Source organism: Nicotiana sylvestris, chromosome 8 (assembly GCF_000393655.2).
Source record: "Nicotiana sylvestris chromosome 8, ASM39365v2, whole genome shotgun sequence".
Classification (NCBI taxonomy): domain Eukaryota; kingdom Viridiplantae; phylum Streptophyta; class Magnoliopsida; order Solanales; family Solanaceae; genus Nicotiana; species Nicotiana sylvestris.
The window spans coordinates 122,159,097-122,180,134 of NC_091064.1; positions in this window are offsets into that span (position 1 = coordinate 122,159,097).

A 21,038-nucleotide genomic window follows, 5' to 3' on the forward strand; every position below is an offset into this window, starting at 1 on the left:
TGGGGGCCAAATGGCTACTTTTAAATTTTGACCGTTGGATTTTTTTTTTATAATAAAAACTAGCCGTTAGGCCCGGCCCGGCCCAGGCCCGCCAGCCGGTCCCGGGCTCGTGTGCTTTCTAGGAAGAACCGGCCCGCCACGGGCTTTAAAGAACCGTTAAGACCAGCCCACCAGGCCCATTAGGCCCGTTAGGACTGCGGACCCGGTCCGGTTCAGGCCCGGCCCACAGTACACTCTTACATCTGTACTTATCTTCGAGAGGCTATGTAACTGTTAGGAAAATTCCACTTCATTTGATTCCTTTCGTGCGAGGTTATTGATTTCGAATTACTAAACCTCTATCTTCTATTCTCTTACGGATGGTGAGGACACGTGCTACCGAAGATGACCAGGCACCCGCACCCCCTGCTAGAGCCGCCAGAGGTCGGGGCCGGGATAGAGGCCGAGGACGCGCACATGGTGCAGCCAGAGCACCCGCGCGAGCTGCCACAGAGGAGCCACTAGTAGTGAACAGTACAATTTAAAGAATTAAAACCAACACAACCCGACATCAGGATGTCACCAGTCATGAGCATCTATCAATATACTACAAGTATGAAGAGTCTACACAAGTATTACAGAATCACTAACAAGAGAAAAGAAATGAGATGGGGGGAGAAGCACGGGGCTGCGAATGCCGAGCAACTCCTCGTGAACTCCGAAATCTGTCGGGAGCTCTCAACCCTCGGAAGCAGGACCTGCAGCGCTTGAATCTGCACACGGGGTGCAGAGAGTAAAATGAGTTCTCCAACTGAGCGAGTAATAATAATAAATGATAATTGAGAAATAAGAAATCACGTAAGGCACATCACAGGCTATAAGGAAGCAGTAAAAGAAAGTAAAAGTAATGAAACAGTGAAAATATGCAAAGTCACTTTAGTTCAGTTTAAGCTTCTTAAAATGCCTTTTTAAACAGTTAAGCAAGTAAAAGACAGGCAACTAGAAAAGGTAAACACATAAAGAAATGCCCCTCAGGCACAATACCAACAGAATCAGCCTCTCGGGCAACACATGGAACAATAACTAGCCCCTCGGGCTATATCTCATATCACAATGGGTACCCGCGTTCACTCGGGGTGTGCAGACTCCTGGAGGGGCCCCTTACGACCCAAGCGTAATATCAAGCCATCTCGTGGCATAATCACATAGGATCTCGGCCTCAGATCACAAGCCACCTCGTGGCGTACTAATCTCAGGCCCTCGGCCTCATAATCATAATTAGTATTCGCTCACAACATAGGCCCTCTGCCTTACTCAGTCAGAATCTCATAAGCCACTCGGGCAATAGTAAAACATGATGCTCAGCCCAAAATATCATTTAAAATATCATTTTAAGTGTTGAAGCAGAGTAAACATGGTTGAGTTATGAAAGCAGTAGAATATAGCATGACTGAGTACAAGTATAAAGTCAAAATAATGAGGATCTATCAGGAAAAGTCCCCTAAGGGTTCAAATAGTTGGCACAAGGCCCAAATATGGCATTTAGCCCAAAACATGATGATAGCAAATAGTCTTTCAATCAAATTCACGGTAAAACAGTCATACGAGATAGACTAAGTCACAATCCCCAACGGTGCACGACCCCACGCTCGTCATCTAGCGTGTGCGTCACCTCAATATAGCACAACGTTGTGCCATCCGGTGTTTCATACCATCGGGACAACATTTACAATCATTACTCACCTCAATCTAGTCTAAACTCTAGACCGCGACGCCTTTGCCCCTTGAATCAGCCTCAACTCGCGTCAAATCTATCCAAAATCAGAATCACGATGTCAAAATATGCTAAGGGAACGAAGCCCATGCAAAAATAATCAATTTACAACATAAATCCCGAAATTATCAAAACCTGACCCCTAGCCCACATCTCGGAATTTGATAAAATTCACATCAATAGATTCCTCATCTCCCCACGAGTTCATACATCCCAAAAGTCCCAAAATCTGACCATAAATGCCCCCTCAAATCCTCAAGTCTAGGTCTCCAATACCAAGCCCTAGTATCCCAAATTTTAACCCTTAAATTCCATTAATTACAGCTCTAATCCATGAAATAATACCATAGGATCGATTATTAGACTCAAAAATCTTACCTCCACACGATATCCCTTTATTCCCTCTTTAAAATCTCCCAAAAAGCTCCAAAACCGACTTCAAATGGTGAAGAACAACTCAAAAATAGCGAAGGAGTGCTTTTATACCTTCTGGCACAGGGATTTCGCATCTACGACCAAAAATATCGCTCCTGCGGTTCCGCTTTTGCGGTCAATGGACCACTTCTGCGGTCATCACTTAAATCCTTCACTTTCACATCTGCGATGCCCAATCCGCATCTGCGCCATTGCAGGTGCGGTTCTTCAACCACTTCTGTGGTTTCTGTCTTCCCAGGCCCTTTCCGCTTTTGCGAGACCGCACCTGCGGTCCCTAAGCCGTAGGTGCAGTTATGATAGCAATGGAATTTCAGCTGTCACAACCAACCCCAAATCTTTCCGCCAACCATCCGAAATCACCCCGAGGCCCCCGAGACCTCAACCAAAAGCACAAACACATCATATACCACCATCCAAACTTATACCAATCTTCAAAACATCTCAAACAACATCGAATCAACCAAAACACATTGGATTCAAGCCTAAGTTTCAAAAATCTTCCGAATTATGCTTTTGATCAAAAAGCATACCAAACCACGTCCGAATGACCTGAAAGTTTGCACACACATCCCAAACGACCTAACAGAACTACTGCAACTCTCAGAATTCCATTCCGACCCCTATATCAAAATCTCACCTATCAACCGGAAAACGCCAAAATTCCAATTTCGCCAATTCAAGCCTAAATCTACTCTAGACCTCCAAAACACATGCCGATCACGCTCCTAAGTCTCAAATCACCTCCTGAAGCTACCCAAACCCTCATAACTCACATTGGAGCCCTATAACACATAAGTCAACATACGGTTGACTTTTCCAACTTAAACTTCCTCAAAAGAGACTAAGTTTCTCAAACCTTACCAAAACCTTTCCGAACCCGAGCCAACAAACCCAATCACACCTAAAACCAATAGACAAAGTAATGAGAAGAAGAAATGGGGAAAACGGTGCGGTAACTCATGAGACAACTGGTTGGGTCATCACATGCAGCCACATCTCAAGCCGGGAGAGGAGCAAAGACCCTCGCCACCCATACTCAAGAGTAGCGAGTTCAGGTTGATCAGATCCTAGAGGTTATACTGGTACCTCCTATAGACCCAGTTCAGCCCGAGGATAGGGCATTAGCTTCAGAGGAGGAGCAACGTAAGCTTGAGAGGTTCAAGAATACAAGCCTCTTATATTCAGTGGTCTAGTACCAGAGGATGCTCAAGGATTTTTGGAGGAGTGCCATCGTATCCTCCGCACTATGGGTGTAGTAGTGTCGAGCGAGGTTTCTTTCACTGCCTTCCAGCTTCGAGGGGCAGCCTATCAACGGTGGCGTACTTTTGAGTTGGACAGTCCGGCTGAGGTAGCTTCCCTTTCATGGACCTAGTTTTCGAATATGTTTTGGAGGGCGTATGTCCCTCAGAGCCTCAAAGACGCATAGCACGTGAAGTTTGAGCATTTGCGCTAGGGTACTATGACTATTTCTAAGTATTCTGTCCATTTTAGTGACTTGGGTAGGCATGCACCGGCCTTGGTTTCTACAGTTCGTGAGAGAGTTTGCCGGTTTATTGAGGGGCTCATTCCCAGCATCAGGTCTATTATGGACCGGGAGTTAGAGATGGATATTGATTATCAGCAGGTGGTGAGCATTGCTAGGAGAGTAGAGGGCATGCTTGCTCTGGATAGGGAGGATAGAGAGGCCAAGAGGTCTCGAGAGTCGGGCCATTATTCTGATGCCCGTGCCCCAGCTGCAGTTCGCAATGGTAGGGGTTTTGTGAGTCACCATGTACATTCAGCTCTTCCAGCAGCCAATGGTATTCCAGCTTTGCCTAGGCCTCAAGAGCCTTATTATGCACCTTCAGTATCTAGTCTGCCTCTTGCACAGGGTGCTTTCGGTGGTCCGTCCAGTAGATCTGGCCCGAGCCAGTCACAACAGCCACGTCCTCCTAGAGCTTGTTTTGAGTTTGGTGACATACGCCATGTGGTGAGGGATTGCCCTAGACTTAGGAGGGGTGCACCTCCACAGACTTCTCAGCCACAACGTGCTCCGTAGAGTTCCCAGGCTATGGTTACAGCACTAGTTGCCACCCGACCTGCTCAGCTAGCTAGAGGTGGAGGTCAGGGAGGTAGAGGTCGCCCTATAGGGGGAGACCAGGCCAGATACTATGCCCTTCCTACCCGTACTGAGGCTGTTGCCTCCGATTTTGTCATCACAGGTATTGTTCCAGTCTGTTATAGAGATGCATCGGTTCTATTCGATCTAGGCTCCACTTATTCTTATATGTCCTCTTTTTTTCCCCTACATTTGGGCATATCTCGGGATTCTTTAAATTCCCCGATTTATGTTTCTACTCCTGTGGGAGATTCTCTTATTATGGACCGCGTTTATCGGTCGTGTTTGATTTCTCTTAGTGTTTTTGAGACCAAAGCCAATTTATTATTACTCATCATGGTAGATTTCGATGTTATCTTGGGCATGGACTGGTTGTCGCCCCATTATGCTGGATTGTCACACCAAAACCGTGACGCTGACTATGCCAGGTGTACCACAAGTAGAGTGAAGGGGTACTTTAGATTACACTCCCAGTAGATTTATTTCATTCCTTAAGGCTCAACGAATGGTTGAAAAGGGGTGTGACGCGTATCTAGCCTATGTAAGAGATGTCAGTATTGATACCCCTACAGTTGATTCAGTCCCAATAGTGAGGGATTTTCCTTATGTGTTTCCAGCTGATCTTCCGGGTATGCCACCCGATAGAGATATTGATTTTGGCATTGATCTGTTGCCGGGCACTCAACCCATTTCTATTCCTCCTTATCGTATGGCTCATCCTGAGTTAAATGAGTTGAAGGAGCAGTTGCAGGAATTGATTGACAAAGGTTTATTCGGCCCAATTTATCACCTTGGGGTGCTTCTGTCTTATTTGTGAAGAAAAAGGATGGTTCTATGCGTATACGCATTGATTTTTGCCAGTTGAACAAAGTTACAGTGAAGAACCAGTATCCTTTGCCTCGTATTGATGATCTGTTTGACTAGTTACATGGTGCATGAGTGTTTTCTAAGATTGGACTTGCATTTAGGTTATCATCAATTGAAGATTCGGGAGTTAGATATCCCGAAGACTGCATTCAGGACTCGGTATGGTCATTACGAGTTCCTTGTTATGTCATTTGGGCTAACCAATGGCCCGACAGCTTTTATGCATTTGATGCACAGCGTGTTCCGGCCATATCTTGACTCGTTCGTCATTATCTTTATTGATGATATTCTGGTATACTCCAGAGTCAAAAAGATCATGAGCAACACCTAAGGACAGTGCTTCAGACTTTGAGAGAAAAGAAATTATATGTAAAGTTCTCGAAATGTGAGTTTTGGTTGGATTCTGTGGCATTCTTGGGTCACGTGGTATTAAATGAAGGGATCATGGTGGATCCAAAGAAAGTGGAGGCAATGCAGAGTTGGCCCAGGCCATCCTTAGCTATAGAGATCCGTAATTTTCTTGGCTTGGCGGGTTATTACCATCGATTTGTTTAGGGATTTTCATATATTGCAACACCTATGACCAAGCTGACCCAGAAGGGTGTTCCATTCCAGTGGACGGAAGAGTGTGAGGAGAGCTTCTAGAAGCTCAAGACAGCTTTGACTACAGCCACAATATTGATATTACCTACAGGTTCGGGGTCTTATACTGTCTATTGTGATGCCTCGTGGATTGGCCTTGGAGCGGTATTGATGCAGGACGGTAGGGTGATTGTATACGCGTCCATATAGTTGAAGGTATATAAGAAGAATTATCTTGTCCACGATCTCGAGTTAGCTGCTATTGTTCATGCCTTGAAGATCTGGCATCATTATTTATACGGTGTGCCTTGTGAGATCTATACTGATCATCGGAGTTTGCAACATTTGTTCAAGAAGAAGGACCTTAATTTGCGCTAGAGGAGGTGGTTAGAGCTGTTGAAGGACTATGATATCACTATCTTGTATAACTCGGGCAAGGACAATGTGGTGGCCGATGCTTTTAGTCGTCGGGCGAAGAGTTTAGGGAGTTTGGCTTATCTAATAGCAACGGAGAGGCCCATGGCAATGGATGTTTAGGCCTTAGCCACCCAGTTTGTGCGATTGGATCTTTCGGAGCCCAGTCGGGTTCTGGCTTGTGTGATTTCTCGGTCTTCCTTGTTGGATCATATTAGAGAGAGTTAGTTTGATGAACCTCATTTGCTTGTCCTCAAAGACAAGGTTCTGCGTGGTGATGCTAGATATGTGACCCTTGGTGATGACAGGGTATTAAGGATGCATGGTCGGGTATGTGTACCCAATGTTGATGGGCTTCGGGAGTTGATTCTAGAGGAGGCCCACAGTTTGCAGTATTCCATCCATCTAGGTGCCGCGAAGATGTACTAGGATTTGAGACAACACTATTGGTGGAGGCGGATGAAGAAAGATATATTTGGATTTATAGCTCGGTGCCTCAACTGCCAGCAGGTAAAGTATGAGCACCAAAGACCGGGTGGTTTGCTTCAGCAGATAGAGATTCAGGAGTGGAAATGGGAGCAGATCACCATGGACTTTGTAGTTGGACTCCCATGGACTTTGAGGAAGTTCGATGCCATTTGGGTGATTGTGGATCGGCTGACCAAGTCCGTGTATTTCATTCCTGTGTGTACTATCTATTCTTCGGAGTGGTTGGCGAAGATTTATATTCGGGAGATTGTTTGTCTGCATTGTATTTCATTTTCTATCATTTCAGATAGAGGTACTCAGTTCACATCATGGTTCTGGAGGGTCGTACAACATGAGTTGGGTACTCGGGTTGAGTTAAGCATAACATTTCACCCCAAATGAACGGACAGTCCAAGCGCACTATTCAGATTCTTGAGGATATGCTCTGTACGTGTGTGATGGAGTTTGGAGGGTCTTGGGATCAATTCTTGCCACTGGCGGAGTTTGCCTACAACAACAGTTATCAATCTAGCATCCAGATGGCACCGTATGAGGCTTTGTATGGTAGGCAGTGTAGATCCCCGGTGGGTTGGTTCGAGCTGGGCGAGGCTAGATTATTGGGCATAGTTCAGGACGCCTTGGAGAAAGTTAAGGTGATTCAGGATAGACTCTGTATAGCCATGTCCAGACAGAAGAGTTATGCGGACCAGAAGGTTCGTGATGTTTCCTATATGGTTGGAGAGCGAGTCTTGCTTTGGGTTTCTCCTATGAAGGGCATTATGAGATTTGGGAAGAAGAGGAAATTGAGTTCGAGGTTTAATGGTCTTTTAGGTATTGCGATGTGTTGGGGAGGTTTCTTATGAGCTTTCCTTACCTCCCAGCTTGGCAGGGGTTCATCTGGATTTTCATGTTTCGATGCTCGGGAAGTATCACGGTGATCCATCACACGTGTTGGATTTCAGTTCAGTCCAATTGGACAAGGATCTATCTTATGTTGAGGAGTCAGTGGCGATATTGGACAGGCAGATTCGAAAGCTGAGGTCAAAGAATATTACATCAGTAAAGGTTTAGTGGCAAGGTCAGCCAGTGGAGGAGGCGACTTGGGAGACCGAGCAGGATATGTGCTGCCGTTACCCTCATATTTTCACCACTTCAGGCATGTCTCTATGCTCGTTCGAGGATGAACGGATGTTTTAAGAGGGGGAGGATGTAATGACCCGACTGGTCGTTTTGATAATTTACGCTTTGATCCCCTATTAACTACTTTCCTCGTGTTTGTTTCTGCTATTGTGAGTTGCAAGGAAGATTTGTTTTGAGTTTCGGAGTGTTTTGGGAGACTTAGTCGTTAAATGAGAGCTTAAGCTTTAGAATTTGGACTGGAGTTAGAGCAGCGTGAAGACGACTTCTGAATGGAATTCTGTCTATTCCGTTAGATCCGTTGGGGGATTTCGGGCTTCGGTGCATGTTCGGATTGTATTTTGGAGGTACGTAGCTTATTTAGGCTTGAAATGCCAAAAGTTGAATTTTTGAAATTTCCGGATCGATAGTGAGATTTTGATATCAGGGCCAGAATCCGATTCCAAAAGTTGGAATAGCTCTGTAGTGTTGAAAGTGAGTTGTGTGCAAAATTTGGGGGCAATTGGACATGGTTTGGTTGGTTTCGACATCTATTTTAAAATTCTTGAGATTTCAAGTGCAAAATTTGGGGGCAATTGTTCATAATACTATAATCTATTGTTGTTTTTCTCTTCTATTTAAGGAAATTGAGGGTAAAAGTTTGAAAATGGGAGAAAAGTTCCCCAATTTGAAAATCCAAGTTTTGAGTGAGATTTTGGCATCGAATTTTGGTGATTTCTGTTTGATTGTGTTTGTGAGTGAATGGGTGTTCATAATCCGTAATTTTTACCTGATTCCGAGACATGGGCTCAGGGAGGATTTTTGGGCATTTTTCTATTTTCTTACTTTAGCTTCAATTCCCTCAGCTAAATTTGATGTTTGTAGTTATATTCACATTATGAAATTTATTTGATTAGATTTGGGCCACTCGAAGTTGGATAATCGTGGCAAGAGGGTGATTTCGGATTGATTTTGAGCTAGTTCGAGGTAAGTGGCTTGCCTAACCTTGTGTGGGGGAACTCCCCTTAGGATTTTGGTACTATTGTTATATGAATGTCGTGTACATGTGCTGACGAGTGAGTACACATGTTAATTGTTGGAAAGCCTTGTTCATTAAGTTAATATATATGTTTCCATTTTGTTGAACACACTCCTAAATCCAAAATCACCTAACGGAGCTATCCGGCCCATCAGAATTCACATCCGAGACCTTCTACACATAAGTCAATGACTTTTCCAACTTAAACTCCTAAATTAGAGACTGTGTCTCATTCCACTCCAAAACAACTCCGAACTCGAACCAACCAACACGATACGATGAAATACAGCTGAACATGAACTATAGCTGAACAACACATAAGGAAGCAGAAATAGGGGAAATAGGGCTATAACTCATGAAACGACCGGCCGGGTCGTTACATCCTCCCCCTCTTAAAAAAACTTTCGTCCTCGAACGAGTTTAGAAACATACCTGAAGCCTTAAATAGATGTGGATATCTGCTCTGCATCTCCCGCTCGGTCTCCCAAGTAGCCTCCTCCATGGGCCGACCTCTCCACTGCACTTTCACTGAAGCTACATCCTTTGATCTCAACTTTGCATCTGCCACTCCAAAATAGCAACAGACTCCACATCATAAGTCAAATCACCGTCTAACTGAACCGTGCTGAAATCCAAAACATGAGACAGATCGCCGATATACTTCCGGAGCATAGAAACATGAAATACTGGATGCACCCCTGACAAGCTAGATGGCAAAGCGAGCTCATAAGCCACCTCCCCAATCCTCCGAAGCACCTCAAAAGGCCCGATGAATCGAGGGCTCAATTTGCCCTTCTTCCCAAATCTCATAACACCCTTCATGGGTGAAACCTTCAGTAGAACCTTCTCCCCAACCATATAAGACATATCTCGAACCTTCCTGTCAGCATAACTCTTTTGTCTTGAATGTGCCGTACAAAGCCGCTCCTGAATCACTTTCACATTGTCCAAAGCATCCTATACCAAGTCTGTATCCATAAGCCTAGCCTCGCCCAGCTCAAACCAACCTACTAGAGATCTACACTGTCTCCCATATAAAGCCTTATATGGAGCCATCTGAATACTCGATTGATAACTGTTGTTGTAAGCAAACTCCGCGAGCGGTAGAAACTGGTCGTATGAACCCCAAAAATCAATTACACAAGAGCGCAATATTTTCTCCAATATCTGAATAGTGCGCTCGTACTGCCCGTCCATCTGAGGGTGGAACGCTATTCTCAATTCAACCTGAGTACCCAACTCTCGCTGTACGACCCTCAAAAAATGCGATGTGAACTGAGTACCTCTATCTAAAATGATGGAAACTAGGACACCATGCAGGCGAACAATCTCTCGGATATAAATCTCAGCTAACCAGGTTTAAGAATAGGTAGTACACATAGGAATGAAGTGCGCGGACTTGGTCAGCCAATCCACAATTACCCAAATAGCATCGAACTTCCTCAAAGTCCGTGGGAGTCCAACTACGAAATCCATGGTGATCCGCTCCCACTTCCACTCTGGAATATCTATCTGCTGAAGCAAGCCATCTAGTCTTTGATGCTCATATTTCACCTGCTGACATTGAGACACCAAGCTACAAATCCCACTATATCTTTCTTCATTCTTCTCCACCAGTAGTGATGTCTCAAATCCTGATACATCTTCGCGACACCCGGATGGATGGAATACTGCGAGCTATAGGCCTTCTCTAGAATCAACTCCCAAAGCCCATCCACATTGGGCACACATATCCGGCCCTGCATCCTCAATACTCCGTCATCACCAATAGTCACATCTCTGGTATCGTTGTGCTGAACTCTGTCCTTGAGGACAAGCAAATGCGGATCATCATACTGGCGCTCTTTGATGCGATCAAACTAGGAAGACCGAGAAACAACACAAGCTAAGATCCGACTGGGCTCCGATATCCAACCTCACAAACCGATTGGCTAAGGCCTGAACATCAACTACAAGAGGTCTCTCCCCTATAGGAATATATGCCAAACTTCCCATACTTACCGCGTTCCTACTCAAGGCATCGTCCACTACATTGGCCTTTCCCAGATGGTACAAAATAGTAATATCATAATCCTTTAGAAGATCCAACCATCTCCACTGCCTCAAATTAAGATCCTTCTACTTGAACAAGTGATGGAGGCTACGATGATCAGTAAACACCTCACAAGACACACCATATAGATAATGCCTACAAATCTTCAACGCGTGAACAATGGCAGCCAACTCCAAATCATGAACAAGGTAGGTTTTCTCATGGGGCTTCAACTGCCGAGAAACATAAGCAATCACTCTACCCTCCTGCATCAACACACACCCAATGCTGATCCGAGAAGGATCACAATATACTGTATAAGAACTTGAAGCTGATGACAAAACTAACACTGGAGTTGTGGTCAAGGTAGTCTTGAGCTTCTGAAAGCTTGCCTTACACTTATCCGACCACATGAAAGGAGCACCCTTTTGAGTCAATTTGGTCAAGGATGATGCTATAGATGAAAATCCTTGAACGAACCGACGGTAATAACCCACCAGGGCAAGAAAGTTGCGAATCTCTATGGCTAAGGACGGTTTGGGCCAACTCTGAACTGCCTCTATCTTCTTCGGATCAACCTGAATACCCTCACTGGACACCACGTGTCCCAAGAACGCCACTGAACTGAGCCAAAACTCACACTTGGATAGCTTTGCATAAAGCTTCTCCTCCCTCAACCACTGCAATACAACTCTCAAATGCTCAGCGTGCTCTTCCTGACTACACGAGTATACCAAAATATCATCAATGAATACAATAACAAACGAGTCGAGATAAGGCCGAAGCACGCTGTTCATCAAATGCATGAACGTTGTTGGGGCATTGGTCAACCGAAAAGACATCACAAGGAACTTATAATGGCCATATCGGGTCCTGAAAGTTGTCTTAAGAATATCCGAGTCCCTGATCTTCAACTGGTGATACCCTGACCTGAGGTCAATCTTAGTGAACACTCTCGCTCCCTAAAGCTGGTCGAATAAATCATCAATACGAGGCAAAGAATACTTGTTCTTGATTGTGACTTTGTTCATCTGCCTGTAATCAATGCACATCCTCATAGTGTCATCCTTCTTCGTCAAGAATAGAACAGGCACACCCCACGGTGACATACTAGGCCGAATAAACCCCTTATCGAGGAGTTCCTGAAGCTGCTCCTTCAACTCTTTCAACTCTGCCGATGCCATACGATACAGTGGAATAAAAATGGGCTGAGTGCCCGGCACCAAATCAATACCAAAATCAATATCTCTGTCCAGTGGCATGCCCGGTAGGTTTGCAGGAAACACATCTGGAAAGTCCCTAACTATTGGAACTGAATTGATATTAGGAGTCTCTGCACTGACATCGCTCACAAAGTCCAAGTAAGAAAGACAACCCTTCCCAACCATCCGCTCGGCCTTCAAAAATGAAATCACCCTACTGAGAACATAATCCGTCGAACCTCGCCACTCAACCGTGGCACACCCGGCATGGACAATGTCATTGTCTTAGCATGACAGTCCAAAATAGCATGACACGGAGATAACCAATCCATGCCCAATATCACATCAAAATTCACCATATAAAGCAACAGAAGGTCCACTCAGGTATCCAAACCCTCAATAGTCACTATTGATACCCAATTTTTTTCTATATATTTTAAATATACATAAATACCTTGAAAATAGCATATACATGCATATATAAGCATGCACAAGGTTTTTACAAATTTTTCCATAATTTTAGGAATTTAAATTGATTTATTTTCTCCCCTTTTATTCATAAAATCCCCAATAATTATTCCCAAATTATTGTTATGATGGCTTAGTCATTTAATTCCTATATTTATGCCAAAATATGATTAATATATTTTTTATGTATTTTTATAATTGCATTTGGTATTTTTTAAGCTAAATTGCATATAATTGCAATATTAGCCCACGTAATGTATAATTACTTTTTATATGCGTAAAATTGGTCCCTATATTTTTAAAACAATAAAATATATATTTTAAAATTATTTTGGTACATAAAATTATTTTCCAAAAATTGTTTATTACTTATTATAAATTAAATAGGAAAAATTGGCTATTTAAATTATAACCAGATTTGGCTTTCAATTGTAGCCTTAATTGAACCCAACCCCTGCCCAATGTCCTACCAAATTACCCGACCCAAACCCTATATACACTTACCCAAACCCGGAACCCATCTACCCGATCCAACATAAATCATGATCGTTGATCTCCCAGATCAACGACCCATATGATTCCTTTCCTTTTTTAATTCCTAAGACCCTCTAACCCTACCTCATTTCCAAAAGGGCGCCGCCTCTATATCCTCTCGTCTACTCTCTTCTCTTAACCTAACCCTAACCCCCTTTCAACCGCCTCCCTTCTCCGGTCTTCTCCAGTGACCACCCTTCAACCCCAAGCCTCCAATGGCTCCTCCATTGCTTCGCTCATCTTCTCTGAGGCCTTCAAGGGCCATGGTCCATGGCGACTTATATATAGGGTTTGTTGTTTTGGCTGTTCATGGCTGCTCCGGTGTGATTTCGAGCAAAATCACACTGTATTTGTTACGATCCTTGAAGTTCTAAACAGGTTCTTCCGTTTCTATTTTGGTTTCTTCAGAAACCCTAATTTTTGTTTACACCTCCTAGATCTGTGCAATATTTAAATGATTCAAGTCTTTTCCTTTTATGTTTTACACTATTTTTGAACTTCTTTTGCAAAAATCATCGATTTTGAGTTGTTCTAAAGTTAGGGTTTTTTCAAAACTTCTTCTACACTTTGTTTAAATCGATTTTTATGTTCAAAACTTCTATCCTTTGCATATCTTGACTGATTCTATGTTTTTACTGCTTTTTCAACTCACCTATGTTAAAATCCCTAATTTTTTCTAGATCTTCTTTGTTTTGGTTCTGTGTGTTAGCATGACTACACAATTCTTGTTAAGTTTATGTGGTTACCTTGCTTCGAATAGGTTTTAATGAGTTTTTAGCCTAACTTATACCACCTCTATGTAATTATATTCATCTTGATTGTTCAAGACTTGCCTCTTTCTGTCGATATTACTGACCTTGCCTGTTTGCTACGTCTGTTTGTTCTTACTCTATTTATATATTGAGTATAGAATCATAACTTCCTCTTGATTGATTTTGATTTTCTTATTTTTATGGTTTGACTGAAAGATTTTCTTTAAAACCCTAAATTTCTACCTCGTCTATTTAAATTAACTGATTCTCCTACTTTATTTGATGTGGTACTTTATTCTTACTAAACCATTTCCTTAATTGAAGTTTTCTGAACTTAGTCCTAATTGTCTACCCTATGCTTACTGAACTTTGATTCTTTCCTTATTATTCATATACTGATTTCTTGTCTTATATGCTTCTGGTTCTTACTGTTTGAATTAATTCCCTTAACTTAAGGGAATACTTACCTTGATTTCCTAACTGATTGATTCTGAGTTCCTTAATTACTAATGGACTTTGATTTCTACCCTATTTTACTACCTGCTTTTAAACTATAAATACCCTAGTATTTCATTTGCACAAGACACGAACTCTTGGGTCAAAAACTATCTCTCATACTCAAACTTTTTGTTCTCTCTTTTGCACTACTTGCTACTGCTTTAAGTTAGCCGGCTGCAAGCCAAGGCTAACCATTGTGTTCTCTTGTTCTTTCATTCTGCTCACTATCCTCTTTACTGTAATGTTTATTTTCAATTCAAAGTTCCAACAACAATATGATTTTCTTATTGCTTCAGTTCATTTTGTTTCTAGTTTGTTTCTGTTTGTGGTTTTGTTGTGAAACTTGTAGTTTATGGTTACATTATTAGCACGTTATTATGTTTTTCCCTTCATTGAGATCTGTATATTCCCCCTTTATGTGTGTTTTTGAGCATGTCTTACCAGTTATCTCTTACCTCAATGTGATTTTGTTCTTCATGTCAGGTTTTGTGACTATGCCGGGTCAGCAATTTCTGAGCATGTCTAAACCAGTCCTAAACCTTTGCTGGATTATGTGTTTGCAATCAAATGTTCTATGTATCCCAAACCCCTTGACCCCTGTGTGTGACTACTAAATTTACTTTGGTTCTGTGAACTAGCTATGTACAAACCTGTCCTAAGGTGTTTGGACTTCTGTTCATCTCTTCAATCTCTTTTTAAACAGTCTCTGTTGCTATACTAAATTACTTCGAAACAGACTTTTGTTTTAATACAGTTTTTCACTAAAACCTTTCAACTTGTGTCAATCACTTTTACTCTACTCCTAAGTCAATAAGTTGTGCCCCCTCCAGTATGTGTACTGCCTTGGGATCTTCTTGAGAACCCTCTGAACTCTGGCATACTAAGGCTGGCCCTTCCACACTACACTTGTTCAATTTTTGGTTACTAAGTCTAGGTGTAAGCACTGCCCGGGATCCTTGAGATCCTTAGGGAACTTTGATGCACCTAGACTCTGACAGTGTCTATGGAATTGAGGCATTTGAGGCCATTGGAGGTTTTGGGAATCTGGGCCTAATCGAAGGCTCCCTATAGAATAGCTTCTTATTTTTCTTATTTACTTATGTAATTCATTCATTGGTTTGTAATAACTTGTAAACAAATATTGGGGTATTTAGTGAAAGGGATGGGTAGATGCATGTTTTATGGAGTAATTCGGGTAGGAATCATGTTCAAAGGGCTTTACATTTAATCTGATTGCTTTATCGAGTAGAAATCATGCTTATAGGGCTTTACATTTTTAGAAACCATGCCTATAGGTTCCAAATAATCATGTCTTCGAGGTCTTAAAATCGGATTAACTAATAGATGCCATGCCTATAGAACTTAATCCAGATTCTGTTATGATGAGTGTTCATGTATTTTTTCATTATGTTAAAATCGGATTAACTAATAGATGCCATGCCTATAGGACTTAATCCAGATTCTGTTATGATGAGTGTTCATGTATGTTTTCATTGTCTTAAAATCAGATTAACTAATAGATGCCATGCCTATAGGACTTAATTTAGATTCTGTTACAACAAGTGTTATGTATGTTTCCATGACTGCAAGTCTTTAAAATCAGTATCAAATGTAGATATCATGCCTATAGGAAATCATACTCGAATCCTGCCTGTTAATCTAAGCTAGTCTGAATAATTCAACTTAGTCCACGCTTAGTTCACTTCTGAATTGGTTTAACTAAGTATTCCATATTTCCTGAAACGGGTCCTTTAAAACTGCCTCAATCTCATTAGGTATCATACCTATAAGTATTACAGAAATTCCATTTCAAAACCTGCTTTGTTTCACTATACAAATATGCTAATCAATACTCCGCGTATAGGCAAGCCTTTAGGGCATTTTCAAAACTACATTTCTGAAATCTGTTTCTGTTGCTTAATGTTTTTCTAATCCTAACAGGCTTTAAAAAATCCATAGGCAACTGGTAGGATCACTACTCCTTAGTTTCTAAAAAAAATAAGTTGCTTGTTTCTGCATATTCACCCAGATATCCCGCCTTAGGACACTGTCTAATAAAAGCCCGTAATTGTGCTTGAGTCGTGCTATTTATGTGCTTGTTTGAGGAGGAAATTTTGAGCCGCTATTTGCTCCATTTATGTGCTGAAAGTCCTAAATGTTTTGATTGTCGCCTTAGAATTTTCACCTTTTAAAACCTTAGGGGTCCGTCTAGAACCACCTATAGGTAGAGGTCCTAACTCCCTCCAGGACCATTAAGAAGGGATAGGTAGCAGCACGCAATAGAAATCGTTGACCAAACACTCGCTTTGCATGACCACTAAGGGGATGGGAAGGGTAGATATGGGATATGATGACTACGTGCTAATGTCACGTGTAGCCCCTTATTGAGGAGTGTTTACCGGACATTGTGTGGGAAAATCCTATAGGATAACCCACCTAGGACCCCTCCTTTACCAAAATTCCCTTTTTTTTTATATAAACCTTTGTTTTATAACTTGTCCAAATCTTTATCTTATTACTTGAGTTATCTAACATGCTTTACTTGCAACCTATTTGATTTAACTTTTACTTGTAATGGACTAATTTGTGAATATAAGTTCGATCGAGACCCACAGTTGTGGACCAAGAGGGATGCCTAACACCTTCCCTTCGAGGTTACTTCGAGCCCTTACTCTAATCTCGGATAATGCAGACCAACCCAAGAATTAATTACTCTAGGTGCCCTAACGCACCGTAATCCGTTAGGTGGCGACTCTTCAAATACCCAATTCCCAAAAGGAAAGGAGTCATTACACCCCGTGGATGTCGAAACCCGAACTTCCCCATTAAAAGGGAAAAAAGGGGGGGCACGACAGGATGGCGACTCTGCTAGGGATATTTTTAGGTTTTTACCATAACGAACTTATCATTTACAAATTAGTCTAAGCATGCTTTATCCCGTACCCTTTCCCTTATTTGAATTTAACTGTCTTTTTCTCAAGTATTTGTGATTTCTTTATTGTCCTGAAACTAACTTGTCTCTTTGTTTCCTTTTTTCCTGTAACTGTCTTTCCTACGTGAAAATACTTGACTACATGTTATTAATTGCTGCATAAATCATGCTCCGCATCATATTCCACTCGTGCGTATCAAATCCTATAGAAACGCTTTAATGAGTGGTTGCGCTCTTCCTATTTACTACCCTTAAATTCGGAAAGGCTTATTTGCGGTAAAACCATTCGATCAGCGGTGTAGTCGACGGTTCCGTGCCTTCCCCCTCGAGTTGTCCTCTTGAGGATACCAGTCTAAAATGCCATAGGAACCTTACTCTGGTTAAAATTGTGCATGCATCATGGTCAAACCTAGTTGGATCAGTTATGTTGTCCACATAATGATCCTTTAAGATAAGCCTTATCTAAAGTCCATCGGGTTTTTCATAATCCCAACGGACACAATCAGGTTCTATGCATTAATTTAGAGAACTAAATGCTAATATATTAATCATAAATGTATAAATAGTCGAGTCTGGTGGGGGTAAGGTCTAACTCTTTTGTTTTGCAGAAAATGAGGCACGAGGTCCCCAGATTCGGTATGGTTAGAAACATCCCACCATTGCTGCTAGATTGGTGGGAGGAACTTTCCTCAAGTGACAAGAAACATGTGAAAAAGTACCTGGGTAACTTGCCTTCCTTGCTAGATATTGAGCCAAACAACAAATTGATCGAAGCTACCACTTTATTCTAGGATAGTGAAAGAGTTGTGTTCCGTGTCGGTGACAAAGAGATGACACCGCTTCTAGAGGAAATAGGAGGACTTGCAGGACTGACTTGGGACAGTCCCGGGCTATTGGTACTAGAAAACCGTACAGGCAGGAGATTTTTGAAAATGATGGGGTTGAAGAAGAATGTGATAACAACACGATAGGCGATTCAAGAATTACTAAAGAAAAATAAGAAAATCAAGAAACGTGCGGAAGCTAAAAGAAAATAAAGAAACGAAAAAGAACGGAAAATTAAAGATATATTGAATTCAAGAAAGAGTTTCTTGAATACAAGAAGTCTATTCTAGAAAGTTAATCCTAACAACAACAATTAGCTAAGGAAGAACTAATTGCCTTTGGTAGAGGTTAAAAACAAGAGATAGATTGTGAAACCCGACCCTTTAGAATAACAAGAACAACAATAAGCCTAAACTTATCACCTTTCTTGAATACCTAGAAGTGATCTAAGATTTCAAAGAATTCATCTTACCACCTTAAGTTGAGTCTTGAAGGTTGAAGAACCACACGATAGGGGATTCAAGAATTACTAAAGAAAAATAAAAAATCAAGAAATGTGCGGAAGCTAAAAGAAAATAAAAAGATGAAAAAGGAAGGAAAATTAAAGATAGATTGAATTCAAGAAAGAGTTTCTTGAATCAAGAAGTCTATTCTTGAAAGTTAATCCTAACAACAACAATTAGCTAACGAAGAACTAATCGCCTTTGGTAGAGGATAAAAACAAGAGATAGATTGTGAAACCCGACCCTTTAGAATAACAAGAACAACAATAAGCCTGAACTTATCACCTTTCTTGAATACCTAGAAGTGATCTAAGATTTCGAACAATTCATCTTACCACCTTATTTAAACCATTCAAAAATCTAGCCATTGTAGCCTCCTCTTCCTCTATACAATTAGCTTGGATCATAGCCTTATCCATAGCCTTAAAGTACTCATCTACAGACAAAGACCCTTGCCTCAAAGTTTGAAGATGTTGTTGTAGATCTCTTTGAAAGTGTGATGGCACAAATCTCTTCCTCATTACCATCTTCATCTCAGCCCACGTAGCAACGAGTGCTTGTACTTCTTGCAATCTGTCCCTAGAAAGCTTTTTCCACCAGATTGTTGCATAGTCAGAAAACTCAACAGCAACAAGTTTAACCTTCTTGCCCTCCGAATAGTTGTGGCAGTCAAAGATGGCTTCCACTTTTCTCTCCCAATCAAGGTACAAGTCTGGATACCTTGTTCCCTTGAAAGATGGATTCTTCATCTTTATACTACTTATATTATCATCTTCAAGTCTTCCTCTTTGTCTCTTCCTCTTTCTTCCTACCCTATCAAAATCAATATCATCATTAAAATCATCGAGTGGGTTTTTTGGATTTACAATGGGGGCGGGTACATTTCTCCTAGCTTGGGGTCTAGCATTATTTCCCCTCCTAAGTTCGGCTATTGTAATATTTTGCTCAGCAATGGTGTCTCTCATCTCTTGGAATTGCAAATTCCACCTTTCAAATTGTTGGTGCATAGCTTGCAAGGTGAAATTATTCCTTCCTTTGATTTCTGCTTCTTGAAGAACCCATTGTTCTTCATCACTACCTGTATGAGACATCCTGAACAAAGAAATATATATCTCTCAATTTGGCTTTTCCCTCTGATGTTCTCACCTCTATTACCTTTTTCCACTCAATGCAACTCTTGATCGTTAATCTCTAGATTTATTAATAAACCTTACTAGTCACAACCTTTAGTGATAAGAATATGGAGTTAGAAAAAGAAAGAAAAGTTAATGACCAAACCTAGAAAGAACAGGAATTGGTTAGTAGAAAAAAAGGAAAGAATTTTAGGGAACCCAAAACCCACAAAAATAAGGAAAGAAGTTTCCTTAATCTTCAAGAACAAGGATCACCTCTTCTTGTTTCCTTTCTTGACTTGAAAACCAAATAATACTTGAATTCTAAAAATAATAATGAGCAATAACACTTTTTTTGGGGGATGATTTTCTTTTTTTTTTTTTGGTTTTTTTTATGCTCAACAACCTCTCAAGATTATCAAGATTGAAATCTTGATTAGCCTATGCTCTGATACCACTTGATAACAACACGATAGGGGATTCACGAATAACTAAAGAAAAACAAGAAACTCAAGAAACATGCAGAAGCTAAAAGAAAATAAAGAAACGAAAAAGTACGGAAAATTAAAGATAGATTGAATTCAAGAAAGAGTTTCTTGAATTCAAGAAGTCTATTCTTGAACGTTAATCCTAACAACAACAATTAGCTAACGAAGAACTAATCGCATTTGGTAAAGGTTAAAAACAAGAGATAGATTGTGAAACCCGACCCTTTAGAATAAGAAGAACAACAATAAGCCTAAACTTATCACCTTTCTTGAATACCTAGAAGTGATCTAAGATTTCGAAGAATTCATTACCACCTTATTTAAACCATTCAAAAACCTAGCCACTATAGCCTTCTCTTCCTCCATACAATTAACTTGGATCATAGCCATATCCATAGCCTTAAAGTACTCATCTACAGACAAGAACCCTTGCCTCAAAGTTTGAAGAAGTGTTGTAGATCTCTTTGAAAGTGTGATGGCACAAATCTCTTCCTCATTACCCTCTTCATCTCAGACCACGTAGCAATGAGTGCTTGTCCTTCTTGCAATTTGTCCCTAGAATGCTTTTTCTACCAGATTGCTGCATAGTAAGAAAACTCAACAGCAACAAGTTTAACCTTCTTACCCTCCGAATAGTTTTGGCAGTCAAAGATGGCTTCCACTTTTATCTCCCAATCAAGGTACAAGTCTGGATCCCTTGTTCCCTTGAAAGATGGCATCTTTATCTTTATACTACTTATATTATCATCTTCAAGTGTTCCTCTTTGTCCCCTCCTCTCTCCTCCTACCCTATCAAAATCAATATCACCATTAAAATCATCGAGTGGGTTTTCATGATTTACAATGGGGGCGGGTACATTTCTCCTAACTTGGGGTCTAGCATTCTTTCCCTTCCTAAGTTCGGCTGTTGTAATATTTTG